At 47.7% G+C, this 22,302-nt stretch overlaps 1 long non-coding RNA gene across 1 annotated transcript; it reads right to left on the minus strand.

Annotated features, from left to right (window-relative positions):
- Window positions 1-19,262: 19,262 nt before the first annotated feature.
- Window positions 19,263-21,804, minus strand: LOC103626811 (uncharacterized). Its single transcript, NR_158203.1, has 3 exons — window positions 21,417-21,804; window positions 20,420-20,485; window positions 19,263-19,466 (listed from the first exon to the last, which is right to left on the minus strand). It is a non-coding gene; the product is annotated as an uncharacterized lncRNA (long non-coding RNA).
- Window positions 21,805-22,302: the final 498 nt, after the last annotated feature.

A 22,302-nucleotide genomic window follows, 5' to 3' on the forward strand; every position in this document is an offset into this window, starting at 1 on the left:
CTTTACCGACTCCGGAAACCCTAAGTTCCCAGAACTCCGTGAAGGCAAGTTGTATTCAAGACATAAATAATAAGTTTATGTTGTCTTTGCATCCTCATGAGCATCCCATGGCATCCATTCTTATACATATGTATGGTTATGATTAGAACGAGAAGAAGAGGTAGAAGTAACTGAAGAGCAAGTACAACCACCTTTGGACACTCAGGCCGGGAATAGTTTCTACTTCGACATTTGTGGATCCGAGCCTGAATCACCTGTAAACGAAGGCAAGCCCCGGTGCATTTGCCACCTCCCTTGATGTTTTTAAAATCTTTCTCACTTGCTTGCTGCATTAAGTTATAGGAGTTGATTGTTAAACAATTCCTGCATTACCTTCCTTGATTTTGATTACCCCCCCCCCCTTGAAATCCTGTTTTTACAAAAGGTTTTACTTTGCTTAGCATTGCTCTAGAAAAACAAAAGATTTGTTTTACAAAAGATGTTTGGCAAAGTGGGAGGGTTGTTTTTGAAAATAAAATTTGATGGTGGATCCATCAGGGCCTTGATGGATTCAACATCTGGAAAAGATGTACCTCTGCCAGGTACCAACTTTGGGTTTGAAATGATTAAGCTGAGACCAGGCGGGTGACTTGCACGAGAAGAGAGTCTCGGTGTAGTGTCTCCGTCCGAGTCGATTAAGGACCGTCTCGATGTAGGCTTGATGATCGAGGACCCTTTAACTGGTCACATGCCTCGTCATGGGTAAGCCTTGCCTCGGGCAGACTAAGGCCGGAATAAGACAACACGAGATGGGCGTGGAGCGGTGGCGAGAGTAGCGTGTACCCTCCGTGGCAAGAGGTTGGACGGTGGTGTATCTGTGCTCTCGGTCTGCGTGAACCTGATCCGGTCTTAAGAACCCCGGTGGCGGGTTGACATATGCAAGGGTTAAGTGCTACATATGTCGTGTGATTGGAGATCCTCAGCTGAGTATAATCGATTCGGATCGCCGTACCTTCGCGGTTATGAAGACTTGGTCACTGCCCTACACGTAGCATTCCACTAAAGACAATGGGTTTTTGTAAGAAATTGGCTAGTGCAGGACCAGTGATTGAACTAGGGTAGAAAGAACTCTAGTTACAGGTAATTGTACTTAACTTGACTAATAAAATTGGATTTTTAAGGATCCACTTTAGTAAGCATTTCTGCAAAACAGAGTCTTTGAATATTGAAAAGCCTTACCTTGACTCCCATATAACCAGCATACCCTTGAGAGTCTTTTCTTAGTCGGGTAAGACTTGCTGAGTATTCCATACTCAGGGTTTATCCCTTCGTTGTTTTTAGGTGAGGAAGTAGCAGACTTTTGCTGCTTCTGTGCCAAGGTGGTTCCAAAAGAAGAAAATCAAGACTGAAGTGCGGGAGGACTCGGTCCTCCACTTAAGATCTTTTGTTTTTAGCTTCCCGGGAGGAGTTTTTGCCTCCCTGGTTTGTATTATATTACCTCTATGCACTCACTTTTAGTCTGGTCTGTAATAAAAATAACTCAAGCTTGCTTTCAAAATAAAATGTAAGTTTATGTAATTCGCTTCCGCATTTCTTCATCTCCGATGTTCTGTAATGTCTACAAGATGGGTGAGACGTTCCTGGTAAGGTAAGGAAAGATACCGAACTTGTCAAGTAGTTCAGGGGCACCTACAGGGTTGTCTGATGTCTGTGAGACAAGGACAACTGTAGGTGGGCCTAATTACTTGGGAGGTTCCGTCACAATATCCGAGCTGGAGCCCGACCTGTGAAGCAGCCTCTGCGCCGATTCGACGAAGAAAAGCGCAGAGCCATAGGCGAGGAGATCCACAAGCTAATGGCAGCAGGGTTCATCAAAGAGGTATTCCATCCCGAATGGCTTGCCAACCCTGTGCTTGTGAGAAAGAAAGGAGGGAAATGGCGGATGTGTGTAGACTACACTGGTCTAAACAAAGCATGTCCGAAGGTTCCCTACCCTCTGCCTTGCATCGATCAAATCGTGGATTCCACTGCTGGGTGTGAAACCCTGTCTTTCCTCGATGCCTACTCAGGGTATCACCAAATCAGGATGAAAGAGTCCGACCAGCTCGCGACTTCTTTCATCACACCTTTCGGTATGTACTGCTACGTTACTATGCCGTTTGGTTTGAGGAATGCGGGTGCGACATACCAAAGGTGCATGAACCACGTGTTCGGCCAACACATCGGTCGAACGGTCGAGGCTTACGTCGATGACATCGTAGTCAAGACGAGGAAAGCCTCCGACCTCCTTTCCGACCTTGAAACGACATTCAGGTGTCTCAAGGCGAAAGGCGTAAAACTCAATCCCGAGAAGTGCGTCTTTGGAGTACCCCGAGGCATGCTCTTGGGGTTCATTGTCTCCGAGCGGGGCATCGAGGCCAACCCGGAGAAAATCGCGGTCATCACCAACATGGGGCCCATCAAGGACTTGAAAGGCGTACAGAGGGTCATGGGATGCCTTGCGGCTCTGAGCCGCTTCATCTCGCGCCTTGGCGAAAGAGGCCTACCCCTGTACCGCCTCTTAAGAAAGGCCGAGTGCTTCACTTGGACCCCTGAGGCCGAGGAAGCCCTCGGGAACCTGAAGGCGCTCCTCACGAACGCGCCCATCTTGGTGCCCCCCGCTGCCGGAGAAGCCCTCTTGATCTACGTCTCCGCTACCACTTAGGTGGTCAGCGCCACGATCGTGGTTGAGAGACGAGAAGAGGGGCATGCATTGCCCGTCTAGAGGCCGGTCTACTTCATCAGTGAGGTACTGTCCGAGACCAAGATCTGCTACCCACAAATTCAGAAGCTGCTGTACGCGGTGATTCTGACGCGGCGGAAGTTGCGACACTACTTCGAGTCTCATCCGGTGACTGTGGTGTCATCCTTCCCCCTGGGGGAGATCATCCAGTGCCGAGAGGCCTCGGGTAGGATTGCAAAGTGGGCGGTGGAAATCATGGGCGAGACAATCTCGTTCGCCCCTCGGAAGGCCATCAAGTCCCAAGTCTTGGCGGACTTTGTGGCTGAATGGGTCGACACCCAGCTTCCAGCGGCTCCGATCCAACCGGAACTCTGGACCATGTTTTTCGACGGGTCACTGATGAAAACAGGAGCGGGCGCGGGCCTGCTCTTCATCTCACCCCTCGGGAAACACCTCCGCTACGTGTTGCGCCTCCATTTCCCGGCGTCCAACAACGTGGCCGAGTACGAGGCTCTGGTTAACGGGTTGCACATCGCCATAGAGCTAGGGGTCCGACGCCTCGACGCTCGCGGTGACTCGCAGCTTGTCATCGACCAAGTCATGAAGAACTCCCACTGCCGCGACCCGAAGATGGAAGCCTACTGCGACGAGGTTCGGCGCCTGGAAGACAAGTTCTACGGGCTTGAGCTCAACCACGTCACCCGACGATACAACGAGACTGCAGACGAGCTGGCTAAGATAGCCTCGGGGCGAACAACGGTTCCCCGGACGTCTTCTCCCGAGACCTACATCAACCCTCAGTCAAGACCGACGACACGCCTGAGCCCGAGAAGGCCTCGGCCCAGCCCGAGGCACCCTCGGCCCCCGAGGGTGAGGCACTACGCGTCGAGGAAGAGCGGAGCGGGGTCACGCCTAATCGAAACTGGCAGACCCCGTACCTGCAATATCTCCACCGAGGAGAGCTACCCCTCGACCGAGCCGAAGCTGGGCGATTGGCGCGGCGCGCCAAGTCGTTCGTCTTGCTGGGGGACGGGAAGGAGCTCTACCACCACAGCCCCTCAGGCATCCTCCAGCGATGCATATCCGTCGCCGAAGGCCAGGAGCTCTTACAAGAAATGCACTCGGGGGCTTGCAGTCATCACGCAGCGCCTCGAGCCCTTGTTGGAAACGCCTTCCGACAAGGTTTCTACTGGCCGACCGCGGTGGCTGACGTCACTAGAATTGTCCGCACCTGCCAAGGGTGTCAATTCTACGCAAGGCAGACCCACCTGCCCGCTCAGGCTCTGCAGACAATACCCATCACCTGGTCGTTTGCTATGTGGGGCCTGGACCTCGTTGGTCCCTTGCAGAAGGCACCCGGGGGCTACACGCACCTGCTGGTCGCCATCGACAAATTCTCCAAGTGGATCGAGGTCCGACCCCTAAACAGCATCAGGTCCGAACAGGCGGTGGCGTTCTTTACCAACATCATCCATTGCTTTGGGGTCCCGAACTCCATCATCACCGACAATGGCACCCAGTTCACCGACAGAAAGTTCCTGGACTTCTGCGAGGATCACCACATCTGGGTGGACTGGGCCGCCGTGGCTCACCCCATGACGAATGGGCAAGTAGAGCGTGCCAACGGCATGATTCTGCAAGGACTCAAGCCATGGATCTACAACGACCTCAACAAGTTCGGCAAGCGATGGATGAAGGAGCTCCCCTCAGTGGTCTGGAGTCTGAGGACAACGCCGAGCCGAGCCATGGGCTTCACACCGTTCTTTCTAGTCTATGGGGCCGAGGCCATCTTGCCCACAGACTTAGAATACGGTTCCCCGAGGGCGAGGGCCTATGACGACCAAAGCAATTGAGCTAACCGAGAAGACTCACTGGACCAGCTGGAAGAGGCTCGGGACATGGCCTTACTACACTCGGCACGGTATCAGCAGTCCCTGCGACGCTACCACGCCCGAGGGGTTCGGTCCCGAGACCTCCAGGTGGGCGACTTGGTGCTTCGGCTGTGACAAGACGCCCGCGGGCGGCACAAGCTCACGCCTCCCTGGGAAGGGCCATTCGTCATCGCCAAAGTTCTGAAGCCCGGGACATACAAGCTGGCCAAAAGCCAAGGCGAGGTCTACAGCAACGCTTGGAACATCCGACAGCTACGTCGCTTCTACCCTTAAGATGCTTTCAAGTCGTTCGTACACCTCGTTCACACACAAAGTCTAACCATCAAGGAAGGGTCAGCCTTGCCTCGGCAAAGCCCGACCCTCCCTCAGGGGCTAGAAGGGGGGAACCCCCTCCGCGTCAAAATTTTCCTCGGAAAAGATCTTTTCTGCCAGAACGACTTTCGTGCTTTTCGACTACTTCGAAAGTGGGATCCTGAAAACGACGGAGTACACGTAAGCAGCCAAGGCTGACCGAGCCGAGGGACTCCTACGCCTCCGGGATACGGATACCTCACTCATCACCTTCTGCGATAAGTAACTCACGCTCGGATAAGCGATTCCGCGGACCGAACAAGTCTTCACGCTCGAAAACTCTTCTACCGAAACGATTTTTCGTGCCTTCTCGACTATATCGATAGCAGAATCCTACGGACGAGTAAGAGTACACGTAAGCGGCAAGGCCGACCGAGCCGAGGGACTCCTACGCCTCTGGGATACGGATACCTCACTCATCACCTTCCGTGAAAAGTAACTCTCGCTCGGACAAACAATTCTGTTACCGACAAATAAGTCCAGATACTCAAAACAAGAGGAAAAGAAACGCAGCTTTACAACACGACGACAATATGTTTGGGCCTCGGCGGCCGCAGAAAACATACGCACACTACAAGATGAACCGATCCTGTAGGCTCAGACGTCGACGGAGGGGGAGCAGCAGCACCCTCGGCGTCAACTCCACCTTCGGCAAAGTCCGACCGAGGGTCTCCACTCCGAAGGACGACGTCAGCGCTACGCCCGGGCCATCGCCGCCAGGGTCTTCTCCAGGAATCCGGCCCGAGCAGACGGCTCGGCCGGCCGCCCCAAAGCCTCAGCCAGCTGTCCCCCGAGGACACCAGCCCGGCTCGTGGCTTCGGCAACTCAACTCCGGCATCGATCCCGCCAGTAGACGGCCCGGCCAGGCTCCGGTCGACGAAGTCTTCTTTTTGAGCCAACTCTGCCTCTGTCCATGCTAACACCGCTGCCTCTGGCTTCGGCTCATCGAAGAGCGGCCGAGGGTTCCCTTAACTAAGTAAGAGAAGCCTCGGGCAGCAAGGCCGACCGAGCCGAGGGACTCCTACGCCTCCGGGATACGGATACCTCACTCGTCACCTTCGCACGAGGCAACTCACACTTGGTTAAGCGGTTTAGTTAGCCGACAGGCGAGTCCTAGTGCTCGAAATGAGGAAAAAACACGGCTCCGTGCCAAAAATACATACATGTTCAGGCCCCGACAGCCACAATGAACAAGACACCGGCACTCAAGGTGCCATTACAAACGGAACTCCGGTTCCGCCCCCGCGGGTATGAACAACCTCCACACCGGAGAGCCTGCGGGGCGACAAGCTCCGGGCGACTCGCCGGCGACCTCTGCAGCAGCAGCCATGGTCCCAGGATGGACGCAACCACCGGAAGGCTCTCGTTCGCGTCCCCACTCAAGGGACGCGAACCAGACATTAAAGTCAAAGAGCCGGAGGTCGATCCGTAGGCGGCGCTGACGGCCTCGACGGAGGAGAAGCTTTCTCCAGCTGCCACCACGTCAGCACCAATGGCGGCGTCCGCCTGTCCACCAATGCCGCACCAGCGAGCGCAGGCCGCTCCAAAGCGCACCGGCAGGTCCTCACTCCCGTCCTCGCCACGAAAGCGAGGACAGAGGACAGAATGTTGCATCCTAGCTGGGCAGCAACAGTTTGCCTTCCCCGGCATGGATGGAGGACGCCTCCTCCGCAGAGCTGGAGGATGGTTTCCACCACCAGAAGCTGGAAGAAGAGGTGGCCAGTCGACCCATGCGGGAGGTAGAGCCCCAGCTCACCTCGCTCGCCGCCCCAGCAAGGATGATGAAGATCCTTGAAGCTGAGGGCGGTGTGAAGGCCACAGCCCGGCTTGCTTCTCCCCACCCTGGAATTGGTGGTCACCGTCTTGGGTGACCACCAGCGAGGGGATGCGGCCGGGCTGCCTGATGAAAATCCTTGAAGCCGAACGATGGCCGAAAGGTACCAACTTCCGTAAAGTTGTGTTCCTCCAACGACGACAAGGCGGAAGAACTGCGAGCGCCACCCATCCGGGGGCTCGGAAGGTGGAAAGACGCGATGCATGAGGGGAGCGCAAAGACATGGTTGCCTTTCAAGGGGGTCACCCTCCTTTTAAAAGGCAACTCTCCCCACTTGCATCCTCAGCCATCACGGACTGAGTCTTCTCCAACACGCTCCAAGGTCCTCCCCCTACGACACGGGGGCTGGGTCCCACGCGTCATGCAAGCTGGCCCAGGGCAGAAAAAAGCCAAACCGCCTCGCGCGATGCGCGCAACTGCCCAGCGGTTACGAGCATTTCTCCACTTTCGCCCAGACCAGCGGGTGAAAGGGTGGACCGCCATGCAGGCGGCATGCAACTGCACCAAGGGGGCGCACCCTTTTGACATCGACGCGTCCAGCATGGAGGCCCAGGCCCACACGTCATGTAACCGGCGCGCCGGTTGCTACGTGCAAGAAACTGCACCGCCACTTGCGCCAGTACCGCGCCCTCTCGACTGCGGAACCGATACTGCGACTCGAGGCGACCCTGCGCATGACCCGACAGTGCCAACCGAGCACATCGGTCATGGGTCAGTCAGTCGCGGGAGAAGGCGCGACGGTTGATACGGCCAGAAATGGGCCGGCAATAATGGCGGTGGCAGGCAGGTGGATGCAGCGGTCAGCCAAGCTCACGTCCCCTCCTGGGACAGCGAGAGAACCCTCTCCCACGGCCTGAAGACAACGCGCCCATGTTCCGTTCCTCGAACGACTCGCGCACGCGCAACGGCTGCCCCGCGAACCACTCGTCCCGTCGCATTAACTCTGCGGCAGGATAGGCGGCACCTTTGGCAGGCGAAGCAGGCGACGCTTCGCTTCTGCCATAATGACCGCGTCAAAAAAGGTGCGCCACATCGTTCGATTTTGTATCCTTTCCCTTTTCCTCTTTCTCTCTCTTACAACAGGGACCAGGAAAGGGGATACCCCGAAAGGGATCCTTCTCCGCGAAGGAAACGGGCCCTGAGCCCCCCTACTGATCAGAGGTTCGAAGGCTGGCCCCTCGGAAGGGTTCAACAGCCGCCTCAGAGCACTCGGGCTCCGTGCCCACTACTGGTCAGAGGTTCGAAGGCTGGCCCCTTGGAAGGGTTCAACGGCCGCCTCAGGCCACTCGGGCTCCGCGCCCACTACTGATCAGGGGTTCGTAGGCTGGCCCCCGAAGGGTTCGACAGCCGCCTCAGACGCAGAGCGAGGGATGACCCTGGGTACGTTCGATACATAACCAAGGCTCGGGCTACGCTCCCAAGGTACCCTAGGACATTTCCGAGACCAACGGGAATGATTTTGTAACGGAATCCCACCAGAGGGAGGCATCGAGCCCTTGGACCCCGTCAAAAGGGGACCGGGTCCGGCAAATCACCCGCAGGTACTTTTGGAGCGCGCCTCCGGGCCACTAGCCGACCCCTAACGAATGGGGCACGGGCGTCCACTCGGATTACCCGTTAGCAACTCACTTGAGACACCATGTTCGGCGCCCTCCGAGGGCAACATGGCGCTTTCCCCCCCTCCTCCTTGCGGAAAGGCGACACAGGGGCATATGTAAAAAAGTCGAGTCTGTCCTTGACCGTCCTCTCGCTCTGTGCGGAGGCTCGGGGGCTGCTCTCGCAAACCCGGCTCCGGCCAAACCGTTGACAGCGTCAACATACCAGCCCGAGAACTTGGGACTCGACTGTGCACCCGTGCTACGGCCAGTTCGCATGAGGGAACAACCAGACCGGCCGAGGCATTACGAAATGCGCTAAGACCTCGAAGGAGTCAAACCACTCCTCCGAGGCCTCGGAGGCTACACCCAGTGGGTGCGCTCGCGCGCACCCACCGGAACGAAATGCAACCGAGAAAGGCCGGTCCCCTTGCAAAAAAAGTGCGACAAAAGCCTCCAAGCGAGTATTAACACTCCCATCGAGGCTCGGGGGCTACTGTCGGGGACCATAATTAGGGGTACCTCCAAGACTCCTAATCTCAGTTGGTAACCCCCATCAGCACAAAGCTGCAAAGGCCTGATGGGTGCGATTAAGTCAAGGCTCGGTCCACTCAAGGGACACGATCTCGCCTCTCCCGAGCCCAGCCTCGGGCAAGGGCAGCCGACCCCGGACGATTCACGTCTCGCCCGAGGGCCCCCTCAAGCAACGGACACACCTTCGGCTCGCCCGAGGCCCAGTCTTCGCCAAGAAGCAACCTTGGCCAGATCGCCACACCAACCGACCGTATCGCAGAAGCATTTAATGCAAGGATGGCCTGACACCTTATCCTGACGCGCGCCCTCCAGTCGACAAAGCCGAAGTGACCGCAGTCACTTTGCCGCTCCACTGACCGGCCTGACAAGAGGACAGCGCCGCCTGCGCCGCTCCGACTGTTGTGCCACTCGACAGAGTGAGGCTGACAGCAGCCAAGTTCGGCTTCGGGCGCCATAGGAAGCTCCGCCTCGCCCGACCCTAGGGCTCGGCCCCCGGACTCGGCCTCGGCTCCGAAAGACGACGAACTCCGCCTCGCCCGACCCCAGGGCTCGGACTCAGCCTCGGCTCCGGAAGACGACGAACTCCGCCTCGCCCGACCCCAGGGCTCGAACTCAGCCTCGGTTCCGGAAGACAACAAACTCCGCCTCGCTCGACCCCAGGGCTCGAACTCAGCCTCGGCTCCGAAAGACGACGAACTCTGCCTCGCCCGACCCCCGGGGCTCAGACTCAGCTTGTCCTCAGACGATGGTCTCCGCCTCGCCCGACCCGGGGCTCGGACTCGACCTCGACTTTGGAAGACAGACTCGACCTCGACCTCGGAGGAGCCACCGCCTCGCCCGACCCAGGGCTCGGACCGACCATGTCACAGGGGGGCCATCATTACCCTACTCCTACCTAGCTCAGGCTACGGGGAACAAGACCGGCGTCCCATCTGGCTCGCCCCGGTAAACAAATAATGATGGTGCCCCGCGTGCTCCATGACGACGGCGGCTCTCAGCCCCTTACGGAAGCAAGGAGACGTCAGCAAGGACTCGACAGCCCCGACAGCTGTCCTTCCGCAAGGCTCCAGCGCTCCTCCGACGGCCACGACATCACATGAACAGGGTGCCAAAACCTCTCTGGCTGCCATGACGGCATGTACTTAGGGCACTAGCTCCTCTCTGCTAGACACGTTAGCACACTGCTACATCTCCTATTGTACACATGGGCCCTCTCCTTACGCCTATAAAAGGAAGGCCCAGGGCACTCGTACGAGAAGGTTGGCCGCGCGGAGAGGACGGGACGGCGCGTGCAGGCCTCTCGCTCCCTCCCACGCGGACGCTTGTAACCCCCTACTGCAAGTGCACCCGACCTGGGCGCAGGACAAACACGAAGGCCGCGGGTTTCCCCTTTACGCCTGTCTCCTTGTTTCCCCCCTTCGTGCTCCGTCTCGCGCCGACCCATCTGGCCTAGGACATGCGGCGACAATTTACTCGTCGGTCCAGGGACCCCCCGGGGTCGAAACGCCGACAACTTTCAATTCATTTAAGAGTCTCATGAGGAGTATATTACATATCATGGTCAAGGCATGACAAATTTGCAATGAATTAACTTATGCCTAAGAATACTTACCACCATATAGAATGAACCTTTTGTTATACCAATTTGACAGATCTTACTATCTGTGGTGGTGTCACCTTAGTATTCTTCTTTTCATCATTTGTGGAGACTTCCTTCTTTGTTATCTCTTTTCCTTTTAAAACTAGTAGATAAAACACTTTGAAAAGAGGTATTAGTAGTACAAGGAAGTATTTAATGAATGATATATATATATATATATGAATGGCAAACAAATCATCATTTATGAGGCGTAAAGGCATAAATTAAATTCCTTTTAAGTTAATGCACATGGAGTAGTGAATTCACAATATGCACTAATTTACAAATTTAAGCCAAAAGGAATTTAACCTTCATATTGGCATTCCTTTCCATATAATATATTATTACCAATTGAAAGAATGCCTCTTGGAAGGAACTACTATTGATCAACTACCAATTGAAGCAATTTGTTCCATACCTTTGCCTTGAGCATTCCTAATCTTTCTTTTAGGTGAAGATTAACCTTTAAAGCTTGTGATTTTATCAATTAAAAGAGCACAATCTCTACTTATGAATTTCCACGAAATATCTTAAAAGAGGTTGTATTAGTAACACAAGTAATAGTTTCCTATTTAGCAACCTCTAGTATATGAATGATAAGAAGGTTACTAAAACAAGGAAACCTCATGATATGAACTAAATTACCCTTACAAGAATCATGCATAACATCAATTGTAAAAAAGATGAAAGTAGTATGATTATTTAATTAAGTTTTACATGGCAAGTTTAATTCATAGCATGGTGAGTGATTAATGTAGAAGGCTCAAAACCAATTTAAACAAGAATGAATACATCACATAGTATTGGTTCGATCTTCTTTGAATGTTGAATGGCACACTCCATTTGGGAAACACATTCTCATGTTGTGAGACTACATAAACACTTGGATAGAAACATTAGTCTCACAACTCTAGTCATATAGAGAATTCCCTTTTGGTAAGTGCTTTAAGAATTTGAATTTCTTACTTAGCACTCTATTCATTTAAGAACATGGGATAATACTCTTTATGTCTAGGTCATGGCAGTAATATGATGATTAACTTGAAATATGCCACAAGATACATACAATCAATTTAAAGCATGTAGATTGTCACAATATAAAAATATGAACTTGCAATCTACCATATAATTAGATCCTTTCCAAAGCAAGGTAAAATCTTTTAAGTTCATTCTCAAGTGCTTCATTTTTCCTATGTGGCTATAAAAGACAAAGGAATATACTAATTAAAAGAAATGTGCACTTAAGAATTAATTGTTACCATCCTTTGGATATCACTTGGTTGTAGGCCTTTTGCTTGACTCCCACAAAGGTTAATCCTTATTCCCTACAACACAAGTTCTTGCTAGAGATGAATATGAAGTTAGTGATATAACAACTCAATTCATCTTTGGGTCAATCTTAAAGGATAGACAATGTAAGATTGATAGCTTGAGATAAGAATTGAGTTAAACCGCTCAAGCACCCCCAAAGCTTCATATCATCTCTGGGTACCTGCAAAACTTATTAAGTACATTTTGGTACCCATTTTTGGATGGGTCCACCAAGGTTAGCTAATAAATACTTAGGCACCCAAATGGCCTTTGTGCTAGTTTTAGGTGAACTACTTACCTTTCTAGCACAAGTGTCATTTTTGGGTCTCCTAAGTGAATATGAATGAATTGACATGGTAGGCTTAAGAGTTTTACCCTTTGGACAAACCTTGAATAGATGACCTTTTTCACGGCAATTGTAGCAAATGTGGTGCTTATCCTTGCAATGCATTTGCCTTTTGTTTTCATCCTTTTTGATGGTCATCTTTCTTGATCATGCAAGATCTTGGTTCTTCATGTGGGGGCACGAATCAATTTCATGACCCTTCTCCTTGCATCCATAGCACCTTCTATCGCTTCTCTTTGATCTTTCTTTGTTGAAGCACATAGGTACATTGTTAGAGCAAATAGTATGAGCATTAATTTTCTTACCATGAATTTTGCTCATGCCCTTCTTGGAAAGCTTGGTATTCTTTTGAAGGGGTTTTGTGCATGCTACGGTTGTCCCCTTCTCAAGCTTTTTCACCATATTATCACGGTTATCTTGAGAAGGTTGAGCATGACACTTTCCCTTCAAAAGAGTTAAGCTCCTTCTTAGCCTTCCAACTTCTTCCTTGAGCTCTTTATTTTCTTGTGTCATAGAAATATCACTAATTCTTGAAATTTCTAGCTCAATGGAAGATTGGCTTTCTTGAGAGCAACATTTGTTAGCACATGATAATATAGTTTCTACTTGAGTACATGTGCATATGTGAGGTTGGTATGATTTCAAATTAGTTAACACAACCTCATGAGCCATTTCTAACATGATATGTGAATCCATAAATTTATTATGAGAGCACACAAGCATATCATGTTTTTCTTGCAAAGCTAGATTTTCAATATTTAGCCTTTCTATCGTGTTCTTGAACATAGCATTTTTATTTTCTAATTGAGTAATATATGATGAATGATTAACAGCTTTAATTTGCTCAATTGAAATGTCTTCATACCTTTGGACCAAATCATCATGAGAGCACTTTAGCTTCTCATGCTCTTTGGTCAACTTCTCTAAGTCTTTAATTTTTCTGATGAGGAAGTCTTCTTGCTTATGAAGCATTTCTTTTTGTTCTTCCGCTCTTTTCATGAGTTTGAGCAAGCTCATCCGATGTTTCTTGCTTAGCTGAGCGAAGAATTGTTGAAGATCATCCTCATCTTCACTATCACTTTCTTGCTCCTCCTCATCCTCACTTTCGCTTTCACTGTCACTCCCATTAGCAATAAAGCACATATGAGAAGTGGATTTGAAAGACAAACCTTGTGAAGAGGTGGATTCGTCGTTTGGTCTCCATCGATCATTTTCTTCTTCAATTTTGTTCTTCGCCTCATCTTCCTTCATTTTGAGGAACATCCTTTCGGCGATTCTCATGGCAAGATCTATTGCCCTAGGATCAACATCTGCAACAAAAGATGAAGTCGAGGCAACCTCAACTTTTTGAAGCTTAGAAGCACTTTCGTTTTTTAGTCCCCCTGACATGATCTTTTCCTCACGCGGTTAAGCGTTAGAATGAGGATTAGGCTCTGATACCAATTGAAAGTTTCCTAGAGGGGGGGTGAATAGGCAAGTGGAAACTTTTTCAACAAAAACTAGAAACGAACTGGGTAAAATCGGTTCAACCGGTGTCAAAACCGGTTCAACCGGTTTGCACGAGCTCAACTAAAGAATGAGATATAAAACTGAATTGATCTCGAAATCCACCCAGTTAACTTTGGAAATGAGATGTTCTAGTTGATCCACAGGGTTCAAAGTAGTAGATCTGAGAAGGGCACTTCTCAAAATCCACACACAAAAAAGATATAAACAAATCTTCCACGAAATGGTGAGAGAACGAAGAACACAAACACATAGTGAGCAAGAACACAAGAGACACAAGATTTATCCTGTGGTTCGGTCACACCACCAAGGTGCCCTACTTCCTCGTTGAGGCACCCACAAAGAGCCGGGTCTCTTTCAACCCTAATCCTCCCTTTGCCGACCACAAAGGTCAAGCCCACACAATAATCTATGCTCAAACGAGCGGGTAATACAAACTTTCTTGTGGTCTTCCACAAGATTTGGAGACTCACAAGAGACACCTAGTCGTCTAGGAGCTAGAAGCTCCAAGAGTAATGAATCCACAAAGAACCCAATGTAGTACCAAAGCTCGAATCAAGAAGAGCAAGAGAGATTTGGAGATGAAGCACAAAAACTGTAGCTCTCAAACTCACTCAAAGATTTCTCTCCAAAGATTTGAAATGGGAGAGGCAAGAGGTGTGTGAGAGAGAGTGGGAGGTGTTTCTCAGGTTAGGAATGGATTCCAAGTCGTGCTCATCTGTGGAGGAGAGAGGTGGGAGTGAGTATATATAGGTGGGGCTCCAAAACTAGGCGTTTTTGACTTTTCTGCCCAAAAACCGGTTGAACCGGTCCCAAAACCGGTTGAACCGATTTTTCAAAAAGCTGTGCACAACTTTTTGGCTGACACAACAGACTGGCAAAAAAAGTGAACAGTGCAAAAACCGGTTGAACCTGTTTTAAAACTGGAAACCTGTTTCCACCAGACAAAAATCGGTTGAGTGTCCGGTTGAGTGTCCGGCTGAACCAGTATTTTCCAAAAAGGTGAACAGGGCAAAACCGGTTGAACCTATTTTAAAACCGGTTGAACCTGTATTTTCCAAAAAGGTGAACAGTGCAAAAACCGGTTGAACCTGTATTTTCCAAAAAGCTATTTTGGCCAAGATAGACTTAAAAAGGTTGTACTACATACTTTCACTAAGGATTAACAAGGGTAAAATGGAAGTTTTAGATCAAGGATTTTGAGCTTTAGTACCAACACCAACCTTCTTTATGGATCCCCCTTGATAGTACAATGATTCCTATACTCAAGTCAAATAAAATATAATTAAGTAAACTCCTTGAGTCATTGGTGTCTCAAGTGTGATTTCTCCATGATGTTGCTTCATAAGGATCACAAACATCTTTGTCTCACCTTTTGAAGAAAACACAAATCAAGCCTGTGACTTGTGCCATTTCACCATATATGAGTTCAAATCATGGCTTCAAGTCACCTTACTGATGCATCAACATGTTGTAACTCTTCATAGCTGATTAGTTCATCGACTTAGTGCAAGTACTCTCTTCTTCACCTTAGCCATGGTACCTTGGTCTACAAGCCGTCGCTTGGCCTTCACCTTCGCTTAGTTCCTCGAAGCCCTTTCCTTGCTATCTTCACCCTATCAAGCCATTCTTAAGTCACATCCTATTGAGCATCCATTGAGAGAATCATTTCTTCAATATTGTGAACCTTGCTTGAATGTCATCTAGATATAACTGCTAAGATCAATCAAGCTCTAGTTTGATTCTCATATATTCATATATGGACTAATAGTAATATGGTCAAGCCAATTCACGATTCCTCATATCTTATTCACTTTGGCTTGACCAATCCTCTTAATGACTTCAACCTCTATTATGATCATATTTATGCATAGTGATTTCTCAGGACTTGTCCATATATTCAAACCAATATAGAGACCATATTATATCCATTTGCATTGTCTCACTGGTTATTTGACCTTGTGTTGAACATTGTTCACTGATCATTATACACTATTCAAGTATGTTCATCATACTGAATTTCCTGTTCAACACTTAGCAAACTTGTTAGACCTTTAAATGTGTTGTTATCCAAATCACCAAAACTTACAAAAGGGATGAATGCACTTTCAACAACTCATCGCACTCAATCAAAGATCCAAATCAGACAAGTATCATAAGAACAAACACTCAAGCATATAGATCCTATAAAAATAGTTTTGTTTTTGTTCCTATGAGTAGGTCTCTTATTTCTAAATGTCACTTTATGTATAGGATTACAAAAGTGTGAAATCCACATTTGTCTTTAGAAGGAAAAGGTAAGAATAATCAGAGTAAAGCGGAAATAGATGAGAAAAGATTAAGATGAGTTTATAAAAGATTTAGAGTAAGGTAAGTAGGTAATGGTTTTGTCCATTTTTATCTATGTTTCATCCTACAGTCAACATTTCCTCTGATACCACTTCTGTCACACCTGGATTTAAGGGACAAAGCCGGGTGCATCTCATATATGTGCCAAAGAAGACAACACATACAATAACAGAGTGTATAGAGATAAATGTCACAATATAATCAGAGTACTTATTACATAGCGGAAGTCTTACAAAATAATAATATAAAACGAACTAAAGTCCATCCTTGGCGCCATAAAGTCAACTGGGAGATGCCACCTAGATCAAGTGGAACTCCTCATTGTGTGGCTCCTCTTGAACCACATGTTCTTCTCCTGTGCGGGGCTGTGAGACAGCAAGGGTGAGCTCACACATGTTCATCGCTCAACAAGTTGTGGGTAATAATGTGCATGAACTCACCAAAGGTGGGAGTTCATGTGAAGTTTAAGGCTGATCAACAAAATAAAGGTTGAAGTTGAGCAATGTTATTATAAGTTGGTCAAAATTTTATTAGCAGTTACTAAGTGTAAGTAAATACCAAACCTTAGTAATAATAAATAGAAGTAATAATAAAGTAATCCCAATGCGATACAAATGACAAATTGAATTAAATTCCATAAATTAATCATGTGAGTGTCCGAGTCACTCATGACCGTGAGCACGGCTAGTATACCAGTTTTACACTCTGCAGAGGTTGTACCCTATACCCACAAGTCGTGTATCTCATGTCGCCAGGGTTTTCAAGGCCCTTAGACACTACCGAGGTGAATGGCTAGGGATCCACTACGAGGCCTTTACAAAGTTCCACTAGCTTCCGAAAACCCGCTACAGTTTATGGGAAGAGCACTTGCAAGAATCCCTTGTCTGACCACCATCGCAGCAAAATCAACACGAGAACCTCCCTGCATGCAACTCCTCTACTGCCTTTGCCCCTTTTGGGTAAGGTAGTCTTCCACTAGCTTTCCTAATTAGTCAGCCAAGGGCGTCCCATACCACCCTTCTGGTGGCACTGTTTTCCCGGGTGGTTCTCCATGTTCCCATTAACATAATGATCTTATCATGAACAATAAATAATAAACTGATAACAAAAGTGTGAACATGAGTAATGTATATCTCTATACCTAAAACCACATAAAGCAATAGCATATACTACCCAAAAAATTCAGTGGTAAAACAAGGTATAAAGATAGCCAAAACTAGGGTAACCAATTGGATCCCATCAAATTAACCTATGCAGATCATTATGATTAATAAGAACATGACTGGGTAAAAAGGAAGTGATCAAGGGCACAACTTGCCTTCAATGAGCTCCTGCTCAGCAGTCTCCACCTGCTGAAGCCCTGGATCATCTGTGGCTTGCTCGTCTACTCGCATCAATACAAACATACATAATATAGCAAAAATTAACATCACACCAAACAATAGAACAAAATACATGATAATATTCTACACTGCGTAACCTGATCATAGGAACAAGAACCGGTTGAACCGGTTTTTCAAAAAGCTGCGCACAGCTTTTTGGCTGACACAACAGACTGGCAGAAAAAAGTGAACAGTGCAAAAACCGGTTGAACCTGTTTTAAAACCGGTTGAACCTGTTTCCACCAGACAAAAACTGGTTGAGTGTCCGGCTGAACCAGTATTTTCCAAAAAGGTGAACAGTGCAAAAACCGGTTGAACCTATTTTAAAACCGGTTGAACCTGTATTTTCCAAAAAGGTGAACAGTGCAAAAACCGGTTGAACCTGTTTTAAAACCGGTTGAACCTGTATTTTCCAAAAAGCAATTTTGGCCAAGATAGACTTAAAAAGGTTGTACTACATACTTTCACTAAGGATTAACAAGGGTAAAATGGAAGTTTTAGATCAAAGATTTTGAGCTTTAGTACCAACACCAACCTTCTTTATGGATCCCCTTGATAATACGACGATTCCTATACTCAAGTCAAATAAAATATAATTAAGTAAACTCCTTGAGTCATTGGTGTCTCAAGTGTGATTTCTCCATGATGTTGCTTCATAAGGATCACAAACATCTTTGTCTCACCTTTTGAAGCAAACACAAATCGAGCCTGTGACTTGTGCCATTTCACCATATATGAGTTCAAATCATGGCTTCAAGTCACCTTACTGATGCATCAACATGTTGTAACTCTTCATAGTTGATTAGTTCATCGACTTAGTGCAAGTACTCTCTTCTTCACCTTAGCCATGGTACCTTGGTCTACAAGCCGTCGCTTGGCCTTCACCTTCGCTTAGTTCCTCGAAGCCCTTTCCTTGCTATCTTCACTCTATCAAGCCATTCTTGAGTCACATCCTATTAAGCATCCATTGAGAGAATCATTTCTTCAATATTGTGAACCTTGCTTGAATGTCATCTTGATATAACTGCTAAGATCAATCAAGCTCTAGTTTGATTCTCATATATTAATATATGGACTAATAGTAATATGGTCAAGCCAATTCACGATTCCTCATATCTTATTCACTTTGGCTTGACCAATCCTCTTAATCACTTCAACCTCTATTATGATCATATTTATGCATAGTGATTTCTCAGGACTTGTCCATATATTCAAACCAATATAGAGACCATATTATATCCATTTGCATTGTCTCACTGGTTATTTGACCTTGTGTTGAACCTTGTTCACTGATCATTATACACTATTCAAGTATGTTCATCATACTGAATTTCCTGTTCAACACTTAGCAAACTTGTTAGACCTTTAAATGTGTTGTTATCCAAATCACCAAAACTCACAAAAGGGATGAATGCACTTTCAACAACTCATCGCACTTAATCAAAGATCCAAATCAGACAAGTATCATAAGAACAAACACTCAAGCATATAGATCCTATAAATAATAGTTTTGTTTTTGTTCCTATGAGTAGGTCTCTTATTTCTAAAGGTCACTTTATGTATAGGATTACAAAAGTGTGAAATCCGCATTTGTTTTTAGAAGGAAAAGGTAAGAATAATCAGAGTAAAGCGAAAATAGATGAGAAAAGATTAAGATGTGTTTATACAAGATTCAGATTAAGGTAAGTAGGTAATAGTTTTGTCCATTTTTATCTAGGTTTCATCCTACAGTCAATATTTCTTCTGATACCACTTCTGTCACACCTGGATTTAAGGGACGAAGCCGGGTGCATCTCATATATGTGCCAAAGAAGACAACACATACAATAACAGAGTGTATAGAGATAAATGTCACAATATAATCAGAGTACTTATTACATAGCGGAAGTCTTACAAAATAATAATATAAAACGAACAAATGTCCATCCTTGGCGCCATAAAGTCAACTGGGAAACGACACCTAGATCAAGTGGAACTCCTCATTGTGTGGCTCCTCTTGAACCACATGTTCTTCTCCTGTGGGGGGCTGTGAGACAGCAAGGGTGAGCTCACACATGTTCATCGCTCAACAAGTTGTGGGTAATAATGTGCATGAACTCACCAAAGGTGGGAGTTCATGTGAAGTGTAAGGCTGATCAACAAAATAAAGGTTGAAGTTGAGCAATGCTATTATAAGTTGGTCAAAATTTTATTAGCAGTTACTAAGTGTAAGTAAATACCAAACCTTAGTAATAATAAATAGAAGTAATAATAAAGTAATCCCAATGCGATACAAATGACAAATTGAATTAAATTCCATAAATTAATCATGTGAGTGTCCGAGTCACTCATGACCGTGAGCATGGCTAGTATACCAGTTTTACACTCTTCAGAGGTTGTACCCTGTACCCACAAGTCGTGTATCTCATGTCGCCAGGGTTTGCAAGGCCCTTAGACACTACCGAGGTGAATGGCTAGGGATCCACTACGAGGCCTTTACAAAGTTCCACTAGCTTCCGAAAACCCGCTAGAGTTTATGGGAAGAGCACTTGCAAGAATCCCTTGTCTGACCACCATCGCAGCAAAATCAACACGAGAACCTCCCTGCATGAAACTCCCCTACTGCCCTTGCCCCTTTCGGGTAAGGTAGTCTTCCACTACCTTTCCTAATTAGTCAGCCAAGGGCGTCCCATACCACCCTTGTGGTGGCACTGTTTTCCCTGGTGGTTCTCCATGTTCCCATTAACATAATGATCTTATCATGAACAATAAATAATAAACTGATAACAAAAGTGTGAACATGAGTAATGTATATCTCTATACCTAAAACCACATAAAGCAATAGCATATACTATCCAAAAAATTCAGTGGTAAAACAAGGTATAAAGATAGCCAAAACTAGGGTAACCAATTGGATCCCATCAAATTAACTTATGCATATCATTATGATTAATAAGAACATGACTGGGTAAAAAAGAAGTGATCAAGAGCACAACTTGCCTTCAATGAGCTCCTGCTCAGCAGTCTCCACCTACTGAAGCACTCGATCATGTGTGGCTTGCTCGTCTACTCGCATCAATACAAACATACATAGTATAGCAAAAATTAACAACACACCAAATAATAGAACAAAATACATGATAATATTCTATGCTGTGTAACCTGTTCATAGGAACAAGAACCACTAAATTTGGATCTACGGTTATTAAGTTGAGAATTTCCGAAGTTATTATGTACTTGGAATAGCATAACTCATGTGAATAATTTTAGTTCAAGTTTCATGGCTAAACAAATTTGCCTAGTGATAAACATTATTAAAACAAAATTAATATCTCTGGAATGACTCAATTTGGAGTTAAAATGAATTAATTATGAATTATACAAGTTTTTGGGATTATGTTTGTATTAAAAATCAATTTCCTATATTATTTCTCTGGTTTTCACCCTCTCTGGATTGCGCGCACAATTATTAAAGAGCACAAGGGCCCTGGCATAAAATGTACTAAGACTCAGTCAACAACATGATGGACCGCGGGTTAGTTACTGGAAAGCCCAGGGTTTCTTTTAGAAAGTGCACGCATCGAAGGGGTATGGATCTGTTCTGACCGTTGGATCTAGGGTCAGCACTCCAGATTAGATCTGGTATTTAATGAATCGGTACGCAACCGAGAGCCCTCCGATGCAGGTTTAACGTTCCCGATTTAACAATCCCCAGATCGAATGCCACCTGCACGATCACCATTGAATGGCAGAGATCTAATCTACTTCAATCCGGAACACCAGATCAAATCAGTGCCATTGCCTAGCTGTCCGACGGCCAGGATCTTTTCCCACTTCCTTACCCTCTCACTGCGTCAGCCAGTCGCCGGAGCAGTCACCAGCCACGGCGGCGCCATCGCCGGGCCGCGCCAAAATCTCAAATCCCGCCCAAAAACCTCACTCCGACAACCGCAGAAAGAAGAGTAGAAGATTGCAAGACTAGTAAAGGTGGTCTCACCAAGGCTAGCAGCGAGGACAGTCTTGGCCACGCGGACCCGCGGTCCACGGCAGGGTAGTTCCTGGTGGCGAGGAATTCCCACAACGTTGAACACGAATCCCCGGAAGAGCTGCTTCAACCTTCCTCCTCCAAGCCCGGAGAATCCCCAGGACACAACTCCAAGGAGCGATAGGTGGTGAGTCGAGTTTCCCTCGTCCCCGCGGTGGCACTCACTTTTCTCTCCCTTCCCTGTGCGCTAGCTCGGCGTTGGAAATCTCTCGACGCGAGCAAGGGACGCGCACGATGGTCGATCCAAGCGGAGGGCTTGGTGCTTATTCGCCCACCAGGACCCCAATGAGGTGAGAGCGGAATTCCCTGGTGGTCTGTTATGCAGGCGCTAATCCATAATAGATTGAGGCGAGTGTGGGAGGATGAACTTCTAGGCCCCGGTGTGGTTTGTGGCGAGGCCGCATGGTTCGGCACTTTATCCCCCGGAATTAGGTGTCAACAGCCCGCCCGAATTTCATGGCTCCCCCGGTGAACCTCGCCCGGATTCCCGCGGTGGGATCCAGCTTTTGTGGTGAGGAAGATGACCCCCAACCGGAGGGGCCCACATGTCAAAGGGGGAAAAATGGCTAGGGCACAACGGATGCGGGTGGATGACTATGGGGCCCACTTGCCAATGACTCAGCATGAGCGAGGAATGAACTGGCCGTGTGAGGCTGGGGCGTGGGCCCAACGGCGCAGTGGCAGTGACAGCGCGCCGAAAGCGGTAAGGTGGATCGTGCGACGTGGAGGGTAGAACTGGGTCGAGGCAGGTAAGAATGGGCCCAGATGCTGGTTTCCCTTATTCTTTTTCTTATTTCTATTTTTTTCTAATTTTTTTTTCAATTTCAATTTCAATTAA

The sequence above is a fragment of the Zea mays genome, chromosome 5 (assembly GCF_902167145.1).
Source record: "Zea mays cultivar B73 chromosome 5, Zm-B73-REFERENCE-NAM-5.0, whole genome shotgun sequence".
Taxonomy (NCBI): domain Eukaryota; kingdom Viridiplantae; phylum Streptophyta; class Magnoliopsida; order Poales; family Poaceae; genus Zea; species Zea mays.